Below are 16,091 nucleotides of genomic sequence, written 5' to 3' on the forward strand. Positions count from 1 at the left end.
TCCAACCTGGTTGCCTTGTACCTATCCTAGTGCTTGGTACAGCATTCAGCACATGGTAAGCGCTTAACAAATCCCACCATCATCTATTACTTTGGATCTTCAGCAGGGACCCTCCTTCACCTGACCCCCGGTGCTGCATATTCAGTATTCATAGCTGAGCAGTTATCCTCCCCTCCTGACTTTACTCAGTGAGAGAAAACCGCCGAGCCTGGATGAGTCAAGGACCGCCTGTCCGGTTTGGGAATTATCCAGCAGCCCGGCTTCTCCCACCCACTGAGGCCACCTGCTTTCAGTGCCTGTTGGTATCCTCACCAGAGGCAGAGAGAGCAAGACGAGGTCAAATTCAAGCTGACTCACTCTAGCTCCCGGCCCGAAGGGATCAGGCCTCCCGAATGGGGCGGGGTAGGTGGTCTGCCTCACCCCGGTTGCGTCCGGGGAAGCGCGCCCTGAAAACCTACGGGGAAGAGGCCGTCCGTCTCGGCTGGCGGCAGAGAGATGCCGGTTCACGTTTCTCCACCTTCAGAGGAGCAGGGGAGATGGAGGATTCATGGTTGATTGATTTATATTAACGTCTGTCTCTCCCCCTCTAGACCACGCGCTCGTTGTGTGCACGGAATGGGGTCTACCGACTCTTACCATATTGTACTCTTGTCCACATCCTGCCTCTGGCCTGGAACACCCTCCCTCTTTACATCCATCATCAGGCAGTTACTTTCCCCATCTTCAAAGCCTTATTGAAGGCACACCTCCAAGAAGCCTTCCCTCCTTCCCTCTTCTCCCGCTCCGTCCTGCATCCCCCTGACTTGCTCCCTTTATTCATTCCCTCCTCCCAACCCCACAGCGCTTGTATACGTATCTATAATTTATATTAATGTCTGTCTCCCCTACTAGACTGTAAACTTTTGTGGGCAGGGTACACATCTACCAATTCTGTTACTGTACTCTCCCAAGCACTTAGTACACAGGAACACATAAGCGCTCAGAAAATACAATTAATTGATTGGCCCCCACCCTGGTAGAGGCGCGAGGCAGCACGGGTCAGCTCACCTGGGGCGGGCGGTGCTTTCAAGGAGGAAGTGGCCACGTCTCCTGGAGGGGCTGGTGGACTTCGAATAGCCGCACCTTCCGTTGCCGGAGTTGGGCCTGCGGGCGGGCCTCCACTTTGGAAAAGGGAAGTTTATTAAAATGGGCGTTTGAGGTAGCTTGATCCATTGAAAACTGTTTTGAAAACTAAATTTAGACCCTATTTTCATTTTCCCAGAGAAAAAGTCTGGTCACGGTGTCTTGTCTATTGGGGAGAAGACAAAGCAACGCTGTCCTAAAATGGCTACTGTCAGAAAATCCAAGGTGGAATGGCTAGGAAATTTAATGGGCGAATTTTGGTGTTAAGTTATTTCTAGGTGCTAGAATGGAAACTCCTTAAGTAGTAATATTTACTGAGCATGGGTCGGTGGGCAGAAGAGCTCCAGCCCCTACTGGGAACCCTCCTGTTGACGCTTTGTCTCCCACCCCCCGTTACGATCCTGGCGCTCAGAAGCAGTGCGGCCTAAAGGGTAGAGCCCAGGTCTGGATGTCAGAAGGACCCGAGTTCTCAACCTGCCTCTGCCATTTGTCTGCTGGGTGACCTTGAGCCGGCACTTCAGTCCTCTGGGCCTCAGATCCCTCATCCGGAAAACGGGGATTAAGACCGTGAGCCCCATGTGGGACAGGGACTGTGTCCAACCTGATTAACCGGTACGTACCCCAGCGCTTAGAAGCAGCGGAGAAGCGGCTCATAACTGCTGAGAAGCAGTTTGTTCATTCATTCCGTTGTATTTATTGAGCGCTTCCTGTGTGCAGAAGCAGTTATGAGAAGCAGCGTGGCTCAGTGGAAAGATCACAGGCTTGGGAGTCAGAGTTCACGGGTCCCAGCTCCACCACTTGTCAGCTGTGTGACTTTGGTAACTAGCTCAGTTACCTCATCTGTAAAATGGGGATTAAGACTGTGAGCCCCAGGTGGGACAACCTGATTACCTTGTATCCCCCCAGTGCTTAGAAGTGCTTAACAAATGCCATCATCATTATTATTATTATTATTAAATGCTTAACAAGTACAATCATTGTTATTATTTGATAGAAATCGTATTGCTTAGGAAATACAGAATGGAGAGCAAGCTGGGGAAAAGAAGGCTTAATTGGGGAAGACCTCTTGGAGGAGATGTGACCTTAATGCTTTGAAGGTGGAGAGAGTGGTGGCATATTTGGACTGGGAGGGAGTTCCAGGCCAGGGGGAGGATGTGGGAAAGGGGTCGTCGGTGAAGTGGACGAGAAGTGGACGAGATCAGGCTACAGTGAGGAAGCGAAGTGTGCATATTGGGCTGTAGTAGGAGGTTAGTGAGGTGCGGTGAGGTGACGTAGGATGGGGGCGAGCTGATACCGAATCAGGTCGGACACAGTCACTGCCCCAAGTGGGGCTCACAGTCTAAGTAGGAGGGAGAACAGGAATCGAATCCCCATTTTACAGATGAGGAAATGGAGGCACAAAGAAGTAGAGTGACTTGCCTAAGGTCACGCAGAAGGCAAGTGGCCGAACCAGAATCGGAATCCAGGTTCTCCAACTCCCAGGGTTTTTTACATTAGCTATTTCTCAAGACAGTGACTAATTCACCCCAAGAACTCTTTTTTTCCCCTCAAACTCAGACTCCTCTTGGGACAAACACAGTGATCATTACTCTCTCTGCCCCCCTTCCTTCCCCACCTCTTTGGGCCGAAATAGTTTTACACAGTGCAGATTACTGAAACAGTAAATATTTATGAAGCCATGGTGGAAAAGAGTAGTTACTGGAGTTTTCCTTTAAAGGCTAATTTGCCATAGTGTGGTGCCAATGAGAATTATGAAGGGGAAATTTTACTATATATAACCCAGTGCTTCTTGTGAGCGGGAAAACGTCCCCAAAGATAGGACCTGAGTCAAAGACGCCCCATTTGGGAAATAATGGTGGGCTTTCATAACGTAATACATTGAATTTTTGCCTAGTTTCTGAATGCACTGGTACTAATACCTGGAGATGGAAGATTAAGGGGGAGAAGAGGCCTGGATCGATCAATCATCAATCAACCAACGGTATATACTGAGCATTTACTGTGTGCAGAACTCTTTACTGTGTTCTTGGAAGAATGCAATCCAATGGCGCTTAGAACAGCGCTTTGCACATAGTAAGTGCTTAATACCATTAAAAAATTTAATTCATTCGATCGTATTTACTGAGAGCTTACTAAGCGCTTGGGAGAGTACACTATAACAGACACATTCCCTGTCGAAAATGAGTTTACGGTCTAGAGACGAGCTAATAGAATTGGTAGCCACGATCCCTGCCACAAGGAGCTTACAGGCTAAAGGAGGGTGGCGATTTAAGACCCATTCATTAAGACTGTCAATCAACGGTATTTATCGAGACTTACCATGTGCAGAGCACTGTGCTAAGTGGGCAGGAGAGTATAAGATAACAGAGTTGTTAGAAACATTCCCTGTCCACAATGAACTTTAAGTCTATGATCGCTATTCAGATGGCGCTTTATCCCCAAGAGGCTTCCATTTGTTCACTCTTGAAAACAAGCCCCTCAGGAAGTTATTTTTATTGATTAAAAATAAAATGTGGAAATTGCTTATTCCTGCTCCAGGAGGCTTTTAGGAACTAGGTCACATTTGATTAGCATCTCTGCCTAATGTATGATTACGCCTTGTTATTTGTTTGTGGAGTCAAACCAGTTCAAGTCTCCGGGTGCCTCCTTCCAGGAGCGGCATGGCCTACTGAAGAGCACAGGCCCGGGAGACAGAAGGACCTCGGTACTATCCTGGCCCTGCCTCTGGTCTGTTGCGTGACCTTGGGCAAGTCTCTTCACTTCTCTGTACCTCAGTTACCTCATCTGCATAGTGGGGATTAAGACTCTGAGCCAACCTGATTAACTTGTATCTGCCCCAGCGCTCAGTACAGTACCTGGCACATAGTAAATGCTTAACAAATATCAAACAAATGAAGAGGGCTTCCTGAAAGAGGTGGGCTCAGAGCTGGGTTTTGAAGTCGAAAAATTATGCACAGAAAATGTGTCTGTGTATATGTTTGTACGCATTTATTGCTCCATTTTGTTTGTACATATTTATTCTATTTATTTTGTTTTGTTAATGTGTTTTGTTCTTCTAGACTGTGGGCCCACTGTTGGGTAGGGACCGTCTCTATGTGTTGCCAGGTTGTACTTCCCGAGCGCTTGGTGCAGTGCTCTGCACACAGTAAGCGCTCAATAAATACGATTGAATGAATCCCCCCCTTACCTCCTTCCCCTCCCCACAGCACCTGTATATATGTATATATATTTGTCCGTATTTATTACTCTATTTATTTTATTTGTACATATTTATTTTGTTAATATGTTTTGTTTTGTTCCCTGTCTCCCCCTTCTAGACTGTGAGCCCACTGTTGGGTAGGGCCCGTCTCTAGATGTTGTCAACTTGTACTTCCCAAGTGCTTAGTACAGTGCTCCACACACAGTAAGCGCTCAATAAATACGATCGAATGAATGAATGAATGAATGAAAAGGATGGATCCTGTGTTGGCCTTTTGCTTCCCTGTGCTCTTCCTTTCCCCTCTCCCTTCTATGTCCAATAGAACAAGAGATTTGATGTTGTGCTCATATTAAGTACCTTCCTACTCCTTTTACAAATGCTTCCAGGACTTCTCTGGAAGTCTGCAGGCCCAATTCAATTCAATTCATTCATGACTCCCAAGGGGAGTCAGGGAAGACAGGGTCAGGAAGGAGACACTACTGTATGGAAGCAGCTTGGCCTAGTGGAAAGAGCATTAGCCTGAAAGTCAGAGGACCCGGGTTCTCATCCTGGCTCCACCACTTGCCTTCTGTTTGACCACGGGCAAGTCACTTCACTTCTCGTGCCTCGGTTCCCCGCTCGGCAAAATGGGGATTCAATACCTGTTCTCCCTCCTAATGAGACTGTGAGTCCCAGGTGGGACCTGATTATCTTGTTCCTACTCCGGTGCTTAACTGCTTAATGAATACCGCAATTATTATTATATTACTACTGCATTTCATGGTCACAGCATAAGACTGTAAACTCCTTGTAAGCTGCCCTCTCTGTTGTATTATACTCTCTCAAGTGCTTAGTACAGTGCTACTGCACACAGTAAGCACTCAAGAAATACAATAGATTGACTGATCATAAGTGTGCGAGACATCATGGGTGCAGTCTCGCCTTCAGCGGCACATTGAGCGGAAACGCAACATTAGGCTGATTCTCACCATTTTTCGGAAGCAGGGACTGAACCAGGGGTCAAGCAGAGACAGAAATGGAACATGTTTTTATGGTGTTTACTAAGTGCTTAAGCGCTTAGTAGAGTGCTCTGCACATAGTAAGCACTCAATAAATACGATTGATGATGATTGATGAAGTGCTTACTACGTATCAAACACTGTTCTAAGCACTGGGGTAGATACAAGACAATCAGGTTGGACACAGTCCCTGTCCTTTTTACTCTATTTATTTATTTTACTTGTACATATCTATTCTATTTATTTTATTTTGTTAGCATGTTTGGTTTTGTTCTCTGTCTCCCCCTTTTAGACTGTGAGCCCACTGTTGGGTAGGGACTGTCTCTATATGTTGCCAACTTGTACTTCCCAAGTGCTTAGTACAGTGCTCTGCACACAGTAAGCGCTCAATAAATACGATTGATGATGATGATGTCCTGCATGGGGCTCACTGTCTAACTAGGAGTAGGATTTAATCCCCATTTTACAGTTGAGGAAACTGAGGCACAGAGAAGTGAAGTGACTTGCCCAAGGTCACATAGCAAGCAATTGGCAGAGACAGGATTGGAACCCAAGTCCTCTGACTCTTGGTAATTTGGTTCTCTCCCAATCTCCCCAGCAGATTCAGAACCTTTGTTTCTGCCCAGCAGGAAAGAGTTTGGCAGTTTGGGAAATAACTGTTCAGTGCTTAAGAGAAAAAACAAAGGTTTTAATGTGCCAATACCTGGGGCTGTTTGGAAGCCACCCGCCCTGCCCCCTAATCGAATAGACTTGAAATCCTGCCCTTGGATGGAAGAAAAAAACAGAGTGGAGGAAGAGAATTGGCTATTTGGAAACAGTCCACCTTAAGCACAGCAAACAAGGTGTCACAGCCTTAATCCATTTCCTTGGAGAGAATGGATTCATTTGATGCAGTTAAATAACCCCAGAATATGATCTGGACGCTTCTAGACACAGGTATTTGAGAACTTTCTGCCCCTTGGCTGGGACAAATAGGTGTTGTGGGGTTTGTTTGGTCTTTTTTTTGGAGGTGGGGGTGGAGGGGAGGAATGAAGTGGGGGTTTCTGCCAGATGGCAGTGACCTAATGGGGACATTAGAAGCCCATTAGTTTGTCATCAAGAGTGCAGGCAAGATAGCAAGGGGAGCCTTAGTTCTGCGGGAAATTTTTATGTAAATAATAGAGGAGTCAAGTCAATAGCTGGGAAGCTATTAAAGGGAAATGAAATTGTCCATAGAGCAGGGTCTCTGAATTTTTGCTGAGCTGGCAGCTGTGTTTGCTCGCAAATGGAAAAGGAGCACCAGCAAAAGCCCCGCGCAACTAGAGGGAGGGAAACTCTGGGCTGCCCTAATCAATTCCGCCTGCTGGGTTGGGATTACAACCCTCCTCTCCCCGATTGACACTAGAGCAGGGGGATCCGAAAACAAATCTGGATGATGGCAAATATCGATTCTACTTTTGCCATCTTGCGGGAAGGAAAACCTTTAACCAAGTGACTTAGACCAAAAAAAAAAAAAGGTTTAAAGATTCCCTTTCCCCTACAATCCCCGATTTTGAGGCGCCCTGCACCCTCCTTTGCCTGTGACAGATTCCTTTTTGGCTTGGGCCCGAGGGGAAACAGCAGGAGGGGCTTGGTTGGTTAAAATGATTATTTCCACAACATTTCCAGAAGCTGCCCTTCCTCTTCACCCAAAGAGTTACCACACTGATGGAGGCGCTGACTCAATCACCGGGGAAGCAGCGTGGCCTAGTGGAAAGAGCCCAGGCCTGGGAGTCAGACGACCTGGGTGCTCATCCCGGCTCTGCCCCTTGTCTGCTGTGTGACCTTGGGTAAGTCACTTCACTTCTCTGTGCCTCAGCTCCCGCACCGATAAAATGGGGATTCAATACCTGTTCTCCCTCCTGCTCAGACTGGGAGCCCCATGGGGGACCTGATTGCCTTCTATCTACCCCAGTGCTTAGTACAGTGCTTGGCATAGAGAAAGCACTTAACAAATGCCACAATTATTACCTAAGGGCTTAGGAGGCGCTGGAGTGGGAGGCGGAAGATATAAAATTGGGAAATTATACGTAAATTCCAGGAAGGCCTCCTGGAAAAGATGTGATTTCGGGAGGATTCCGAAGAGCTGTTGCCTGTCGGACTTAAAGGAGGAGGGAGTTCCAGGCATTTGAGGTTTGGAGGTTTTTGAAGTTTTTGGACAGGAATGGGAGGAGAGAGCTTGGTCTAGTGGAAGAGCCCGGTTCTGAGAGTCAGAGGACCTGGGTTCTAATCCTACCTCTGCCACTTGTCTGCTGCATGACCCGGGGTAAGCCGTTTTGACTTCTCTGTGCCTCAGTTCCCTCATCTGTAAAATTGGGATTCAATACTTGTTCATGTTCCTACTTTTAGACTGTGGGCCCACTGTTGGGTAGGGACTGTCTCTATATGTTGCCAACTTGTACTTCCCAAGCGCTTAGTACAGTGCTCTGCACACAGTAAGCGCTCAATAAATACGATTGATTGATTGATTACTTATACTGTGAGCCCCAGGAGGGACAGGAACTATGTCCAACCCGATTATCTGGAATCTACCCCAACACACTTAGTGCAGTGCTTGGCACGTAGTAAGAGCTTAACAAATACCACAATTACATTATTGCTGCATGACCCGGGGTAAGCCATTTTAACTTCTCTGTGCCTCAGTTCCCTCATCTGTAAAACTGGGATTCAATACTTGTTCATGTTCCTACTTATACTGCGAGCCCCAGGAGGGACAGGACCTATGTCCGATCCGATTATCTGGAATCTACCCCAACACTTAGTACAGTGCTTGGCACGTAGTAAGAGCTTAACAAATACCACAATTACATTATATTACTTCTTCCAATCTTCAATTTACTTTAGTGCCCGTCTCTCCAATTAGATTGGAGTATCTTTGAGGGCAGGGGGAAGCAGCATGGCCTAGTGGAAAGAGCACGGGTCCAGGAACCAAGAGACTCAGGTTCTAATCCTGGTTCTGCTCCTTCTTGGCTCTGTGACATTAGGCAAGTTAATTAACTTCTCTGTGCCTCTGTTTCCTCATCTCTAAAATAGAGGCTAAATACATGTTATTCTTCCCCTTAGATTAAGAGGCCATGAGGGAAAGGGACTTGCCCGACCTGATTGCCACGACTGTACCCTAGTGTTTAGTACAGTGCTTGGCACATAGTAAGTGTTTAACAAACACTACAATTTTTTCTATTAGGTATTATGTCTATTCCATTATATAATAATTAACTGTGGTATTTGTTAAGTGCTTACTATATGCCAAGTGCTGGGGAGAAAAGCGATGGTCTGGTCAAACACATTCCCTGAAGCACAGTCTAAGGTGGAGAGAAAAAGCTTTTTAAAAATGGTATTTGCTAAGCGCTTACTATGTGCCAGGCACTGAACTAAGCGCTGGGGTGGAGGCAAACAAATCAGGTTGGACGCAGTCCCTGTCCCACATGGAGCTCACAGCCTCAATCCCCATTTTACAGATGAGAAAAATGAGGCACGGAGGAGGTAAGTGACTTGCCCAAGGTCACTGAGGAGGCAAGCGGCAGAATCCGAATCCGAATCCAGGGCCTCTGACTGACCCGTGATCTTTCCACTAGGCCACGCTGCTTATCTTGTTCTTGTAGAGAAGCAGCATGGCATAGGGGATGGAGCACGGCCCTGGGAGTCAGAAGATCATGGGTTCTAATCCCGGCTCCGCCACATGTCTGCTGGGCAAGTCACTTCACCTCTCTGTGCCTCAGTTCCCTCATCTGTAAAATGGGGATTGAGACTGTGAGCCCCATGTGGGACAGGGACTGTGTCCAACCCGTATTGCTTGTATCCACCCCGGCAAGCACTGCGGCGCTCGGCACGTAGTGAGCGCCTAACAAATACCGTTATGATTGCTGGAGTCTCCTAAACGCCTAGTGCAGCGCTGGGCAAATGACAGGCTTTGTAAGTATGACTGACTGATGGATTGATCGGGCTGCCCTTCGACCCCAGGTTGAATTCCCCGTCCCGGAGTGGAAGGGGAGGGAAAGGTGGCGGGGGCGAGGGGAGGCAGCTGTCACCTTGGTGGTGTGCTCCTTCCCTTCCCCGCAGCACCTGTATATATGTACATATGCTTGTACAGATTTATTACTCTACTTATTTATTTATTTTACTTGTACATATCTATTCTATTTATTTTCTTCTGTTAGTATGTTTGGTTTTGTTCTCTGTCTCCCTCTTTTAGACTGTGAGCCCACTGTTGGGTAGGGACTGTCTCTGTATGTTGCCAACTTGTACTTCCCAAGCGCTTAGTACAGTGCTCTGCACACAGTAAGCGCTCAATAAATAATAATAATAATGGCATTTATTCAGCGCTTACTATGTGCAAAGCACTGTTCTAAGCACTTGGGAAGATTACAAGGTGATCAGGTTGTCCCACGGGGGGGCTTACGGTCTTCATCCCCATTTTACAGATGAGGGAACTGAGGCTCAGAGAAGTTAAATGACTTGCCCAAGGTCACACAGCAGACATGTGGTGGGGCTGGGATTCAAACCCGTGACCTCTGACTCCAAAGCCCGAGCTCTTTACACTGAGCCACGCTGCTTCTCTAAATAAATACAATTGATTGATTGATTGATTGAGAGGGGGGCCACCCACCCCAAGGGATTCAGGGAGGCTGAGGGGGCTGTGAGGAGAATTGAGGACCAGAGAGGAGGGAGAAAATGAAGGGCGGTGCTGGGGACGCCCAGGTGACGATGATTTCTACTTCCCAAGCGCTTAGTACAGTGCTCTGCACACAGTAAGCGCTCAGTAAATACGGCTGATTGAATGAATGACTGACAATCCCTGCCCGGGGCTGCGGACCACCCCCAAGGCCTTCTCTTTATTTCAGGCCTTCTATTGATTTTATTTTGTTAGTACGTTTGGTTCTGTTGTCTGTCTCCCCCTTCTAGACTGTGAGCCCGCTGTTGGGTGGGGACCGTCTCTAGGTGTTGCCGACTTGGACTTCCCAAGCGCTTAGTACAGTGCTCTGCACACAGTAGGCGCTCAATAAATAGGATTGATTGATTCTCGGGCCCCCAAGAGCTCAGGGAAATCCGTGCAACAGCGCCCCCTTGTGGTGGCGGGGCCTCCCCAAGCCGCCTCCTCACCCCAGCCAATTCTGCTGCAGCTCTCGATCAATCAATCAATCAATCAATCAATCAATCAATCAATCGTACTTACTGGGCGCTTACTGTGTTCAGAGCACTGTGCTAAGCCCTTGGGAGAGCACGGTATACAGCTCATTCAGTCATATTTACTGAGCGCTTACTGGGTGCAGGGGCACTACCGTAAGCTCAATCAATCAATCAATCAGTCGTATTTATTGAGCGCTCACTGTGTGCAGAGCACTGTACTAAGCGCTTGGGAAGTACAAGTTGGCAACATATAGAGACAGTCCCTACCCAACAGTGGGCTCACAGTCTAAAAGGCTCACCGTGGGCAGGGAATGTGTCGGTCTAATGATGTCATTTATTAAGCGCTTACTATGTGCCAAGCACTGTCCTAAGCGCTGGGGAGGTTACAAGGTGATCGGGTTGTCCCACGTGGGGCTTACAGCCTTAATCCCCATTTTACAGCTGTTTATTGTTGTACTGAGCACGGGCTTTGGAATCAGAGGTCGTGGGTTCGAATCCCTGCTCCGCCACCTGCCTGCTGTGTGACCTTGGGCAAGTCACTTCACTGAGCCTCAGTTACCTCATCTGTAAAATGGGGATTAAGACTGTGAGCCCCGTGTGGGACAACCTGATCACCTTGTATCCCCCCAGCTCTTAGAACAGTGCTTTGCACATAGTAAGTGCTCAACAAACGCCATTATTATTATAGTGTGGCTCAGTGGAAAGAGCACGGGCTTTGGAGTCAGAGGTCATGGGTTCGAATCCCTGCTCCGCCACCTGCCTGCTGTGTGACCTTGGGCAAGTCACTTCACTTCTCTGAGCCTCAGTTACCTCATCTGTAAAATGGGGATTAGGACTGTGAGCCCCATGTGGGACAACCTGATCACCTTGTATCCCCCCAGCACTTAGAACAGTGCTTTGCACATAGTAAGCGCTTAACAAATGCCATTATTATTATTATTATTATTATTATTATTATTATTGTATTCTCCCAAGTGCTTAGTACAGCTCTCTGCCCAATGAGTGCTCAATAAATAATATCAAAGAAATACATCAAAACGAGTAAACGGGCATCAATATATCAATATATTTATCCATATTGATGCCCGCTTACTCGTTTTGATGTATTTCTCCCCCACTCTAGACTCTAAGCCCGGTGTGGTCTCCTTATCACTGAATTGTACTTTCCAAGCGTTTAGTACAGTGCTCTGCACACAGTAAGCACTCAATAAATATGATTGAATGAATGAATGAATACTGAGTGCTTGGGAGAGTGAAACATAATATAGCAGACACATTCCCTGCCCATAACAAGTTTACAGTCTAGAGGGGGAGATAGACATTAATATAAACTATGGATATATATGTAAGTGCTATACTGGGGCTGGGCAACGCAGGAGGGAGTGGGAAAAGAGGAAATTAGGGCTTAGTCAGGGAAGGCTCCTTGGAGGGGATGTGCCTTCAAGAAGGTTTTGAAGCCAGGGAGAATAATCGTCGGTCGGATTTGAGAAGGGAGCGTGTTCCAGGCCAGAGGCGGGATGTGGGCGAGAGGTCGGCTCCAAGATAGTTGAGATCAAGGTACAGTAGGTAAGTTGGCATTTCAGGGCTGGGTTGCAGTGGGAGAGTAGCGAGTTGAGGTAGGATGGGGCAAGGTGACTGTTTTAAAGCTGTGGTCGAGTTTCTGTTTGATGCGGAGGTAGGTGGGCAACAACGGAGACGGTAGACACATTACCTGCCCACAGCAAGCTCACAGTTTAGAGGGGGTGAATGAAGTGTACAAATCCAAGTGCAGGGGCGAGTCTCGAGTCGTTCCTTTGGCTCCTGAGGCTGAACCTTGTGTGGCCCAAGGAACCTTGGGTGGGAAAGAGAAAGGGAGAGGAAAAATGAGAGGAGAATAATCGTATCTAAAAAAAATCTCCTCCAAGAGGCCTTCCCTGATGTAGCCCTCACTTCTATTTGCCTTGTCTTTAGCGTCACCTATGCACTTGGGTCTGTACCCCTTGAGCACTCTAATTTTCCTCCCACCCCCACAACTTTTATGTACAGATCCATCTGTAATTTATTTTCATGTCTGTCTCCCCCCAGTCGGTCCTCATGGACAGAGACCATGTCTACCTACTCTATCGGATTGTCCTCTACCAAGGGCTGAGTACAATAAATAACTTAAAAAATAATGATGGGGGAGTTGATTGATTGCTAGAAACGGTTGATTTGGCAACCCACACTTCTCACTTACCAGCCTACCCTTCTCTGTGGGGATGATATTGATAATCAAAGAGAAAATGGCAGTATTCCTCCTCCTCTTTCACCCGGAACAAATTCGTACATGCTCTGGGGCAGCAGATGAGAGATTCCGTAGCGCAGCACTGGGCTCTAGTGGAAAGCGAATGGGGCTGGGAGTTGAGATCCTGTTTCCTCATTTGTAAAATGGAGATCAAATGCCTGCCCTCCCTATTCTTTAGATTGTGAGCCCTATGGGGGACAGGGCCTGGATCCAATCTGATTGCCTGGATCCATCCCAGAACTTGACACCTACAAAGCACTTAATAAAAGCCATAATTACAACAAACACCTTCATGATAAAGCCGGGAGCCCCTTTTTGTATGGATTGGGAAGGTGAAACAATATTTTTTTAAAAAAGGGTATTTGTCAAATGCTATGTGCCAGGCATTGTACTGAGCACTGGGCTAGATGCGAAATAATCGGTTTGGACACAGTCCACGGCCCACATGGGGCTCACAGTCTTAATCCCCATTTTACAGATGAAGGAACTGAAGCCCAGAGAAGTGACGCGACTTGCCCGTGGTCACCCGGCAAGTGAGTGGCATGGCTGGGATTTAGAACCCAGGGAAGGATCCCTCCCTCCAGATCCTGGAGTTGACCCTCCTCCCGAGGATCATGCCGCTGGTCCTTTTCCATCTACCCCCTCCTCCCGATCTCTCTCGGTCCTTCCCCCTCTTATCTCCCTGCCACTCTCCCGCCCACCACCCTGCTATCCTCCTTGGCACCAGCACACATCCAGAAGTACCTATTCAGTGATACCCATCCAGTGCCGCTCCGACTCCAAGGCCCAAGGGGAGGTGGGGAGCCGTAGGCCACAGCTGACAGGAGCCACTGGGGTTTGAGGGGGTGGAGGTAGGGGGGGTGAAGCACAGCACTGATGGCTCTCAAGGACAGGAGACCATCCCCTGCTGACCCCCCTCCCTGCTCCATAGTGCCGGCCGGGGGACAGACCCATTTAACGCTGGGCCAATGGCCTCCTTTTCTGGGACCTGATTAGTAGCCAGCTCCCAGTGGTCATTTCTGCCACCCACTCGCCACACAGCTGGACCCATCTTTCCCCTTGGGGAGGATGGGGGGGGGGGAGCTGAACCCCAAGCGCTTAGTACAGTGCTCTGCACACAGTAAATACAATTGACTGGCTGACTGACTGACTGAGCCAGGGGATTCAGCAGGCCTGGGCATCCCGCCTCCTTCCTCAGCTCGGTCACCTGGACTTCACAGCTGCTCTTCCTCCCATGGCCCGAGCGGCCCCAGACACTGCCCATGTGACTAAGCAGATGACTCCAGCTGGGCCAGTTCCTATTTTCCTTCTTCACAGTCACAGGGAGGCATGTGGGGAAGGGACAGGTCCCGGGGTGGGGAGCGCCAGACTTCCAACGAGGAAAATGTTTGCCGCTGTCCTGCTCTGAGCAGAGTGACCCCTTCAGCCAAAGGCTCAAGGCTTGGTTCCGGTGTGGGGCTCTGGTACAGCTGACGGCAGCCAGCAAAAACCCCCCTCCCCTCCCTGCCAGGCCAGGGGACCCTCCCTCCAACTCAGAGAATTGCTCCGGGATCACCAGAAGTCAGCTTACCACCACAAAATGGCACGTGTGAGAGCATCCTGTTGTCCTGCTGTCCTACTCGGCCTAGAGAAGTCAGGCTGGGTCCGGAGGAAGGCAGGCAGTAGGGGCCGATGGAGACCGAGGCACAGACAGATTGAAAGTCAGAAGGCAGGTGGGGTCAGAGGAAACTTTTTTGGCCTCAGCTTGGTGTCTCTGGCCGGCTGAGAGTTGGAATAGGGGTCTAGGGGCTTTGGAGCATTAGTGCCACAGACCCTGAAATTCTGGTGGCCTTGTACCTTCCAGGGTCCTGAGAATCTTGTGAAAGAGCCTTGAGTACAAACTGAAGAGCTGGGCCACAGAAATAGGCAGAACCCCAAACCAGGCACGGGGAAAGCCTTAGTTCAGAGGAGACGCCGATTCCAGGGAGGGTACAGATTGGGCAGGAGCAGAAGTTCCTCACCTAGCTTTGGTCTTCCTTCCAGGGAACATTGGCCTGTGCCAAGCACTGTGCTAAGTCCTGGGGCAGATACGGTGTAATCAGATTGGGCACAGTCCCTTCCCACATGGGACTTTCAATCTAAGAGGTAGGGAAAGCAGGTATCTTATCCCCATTTTACAGATGAGAAAACCAAGGCCCGAAGTGGTTAAGTGACTTGCCCGGAGTCATAGAATGGACCAGTGGCACAGCTGCGACTCAAATGCAGGTCTAACCACCCAACATCTTCTTCCACTGATGGTGTGTGTTTTCTGCTAATCTGTTTTCTCCTTGAGCTCTGGAAGGAGAAGGGAATGAGGGGAGACAGACCCAAGTAGTCAGTTCCGCTATGACGTCGGTTATCACTACACCACTTAGCAAAAACAATAAGAATGAGGAAATTTTCTTCCCACATCGAGTCTAACCTTGCAAACAAGGTTCACAAGTTCGTGGCTGCCAATCCAGTGTAGAGAAGAATCATTTGTGCTAAACATGTCAATCAGTGGTTCATAGCGAGCACTTACTACATGCAGAACACTGAACTAAATGCTTGGGAGAATACAACGGAGTTGGAAGACTTGTTCCTTGCCCACAGAGTGCTTCCAAGTCAGCACTTCCAATAAGTGCTCAATGTATACCACTGATGGACTGAAAGCATGAAGCTCCTGTTTCCCAGCCTCTGTCTCAATCTTCCTGGGACCTACGGTAAGCTCTTTTAGGGCAGGGATTGTGAATCGCACTCTCCCAAGCATCTACTACAGTGCTCTACCCCAAGTAAGCACTCGATAAATACCACGGATTGACTTTGTGCGTTGACAATTTTACAGTAGCAAGGAACGGCAAGGGTGCAAAACATTCTGCTAATTATTATCCTGGTATTTGTTAAGCGTTTACTATGAGCCAAGCACTGGTCTAAGTGGTGGGGCAGGTACAAGTTATCAGGCCAGACACAGTCCCTGTCCCTCATGGAGCTTAATAGAAGGGACAACGGGAACTGAACCCTCACTTTTTACAGCTGAGGAGGCCAAAGCACAGAGAAGGTCAGTGACTTGCCCAAGGTCATAAGGGGGAGCAATTGGTAGAACCAGAATCAGGCCCCTGCTCTTTCCATGAGGCCATGCTGCTCAACTGGTGGATATGATGGTAATAGAGGCCTTTATTCTTAAAGACGTCAGTCCTGGAAGACTCTTCCAAACCCCTCTCCTCAGACGCATCAACTTCCATTGAACCGTTGGCCACCAGAGTGGACTTTTGTCATAAGACGAGCTTCACTGGAATACCACTCCCACGTTCGACCAGACGACTTTCTTAAATGGAATTGAGGAGAGCTAATGCCTTTCCCGGCCAGG

This window comes from Tachyglossus aculeatus, chromosome X1, assembly GCF_015852505.1.
Source record: "Tachyglossus aculeatus isolate mTacAcu1 chromosome X1, mTacAcu1.pri, whole genome shotgun sequence".
Classification (NCBI taxonomy): domain Eukaryota; kingdom Metazoa; phylum Chordata; class Mammalia; order Monotremata; family Tachyglossidae; genus Tachyglossus; species Tachyglossus aculeatus.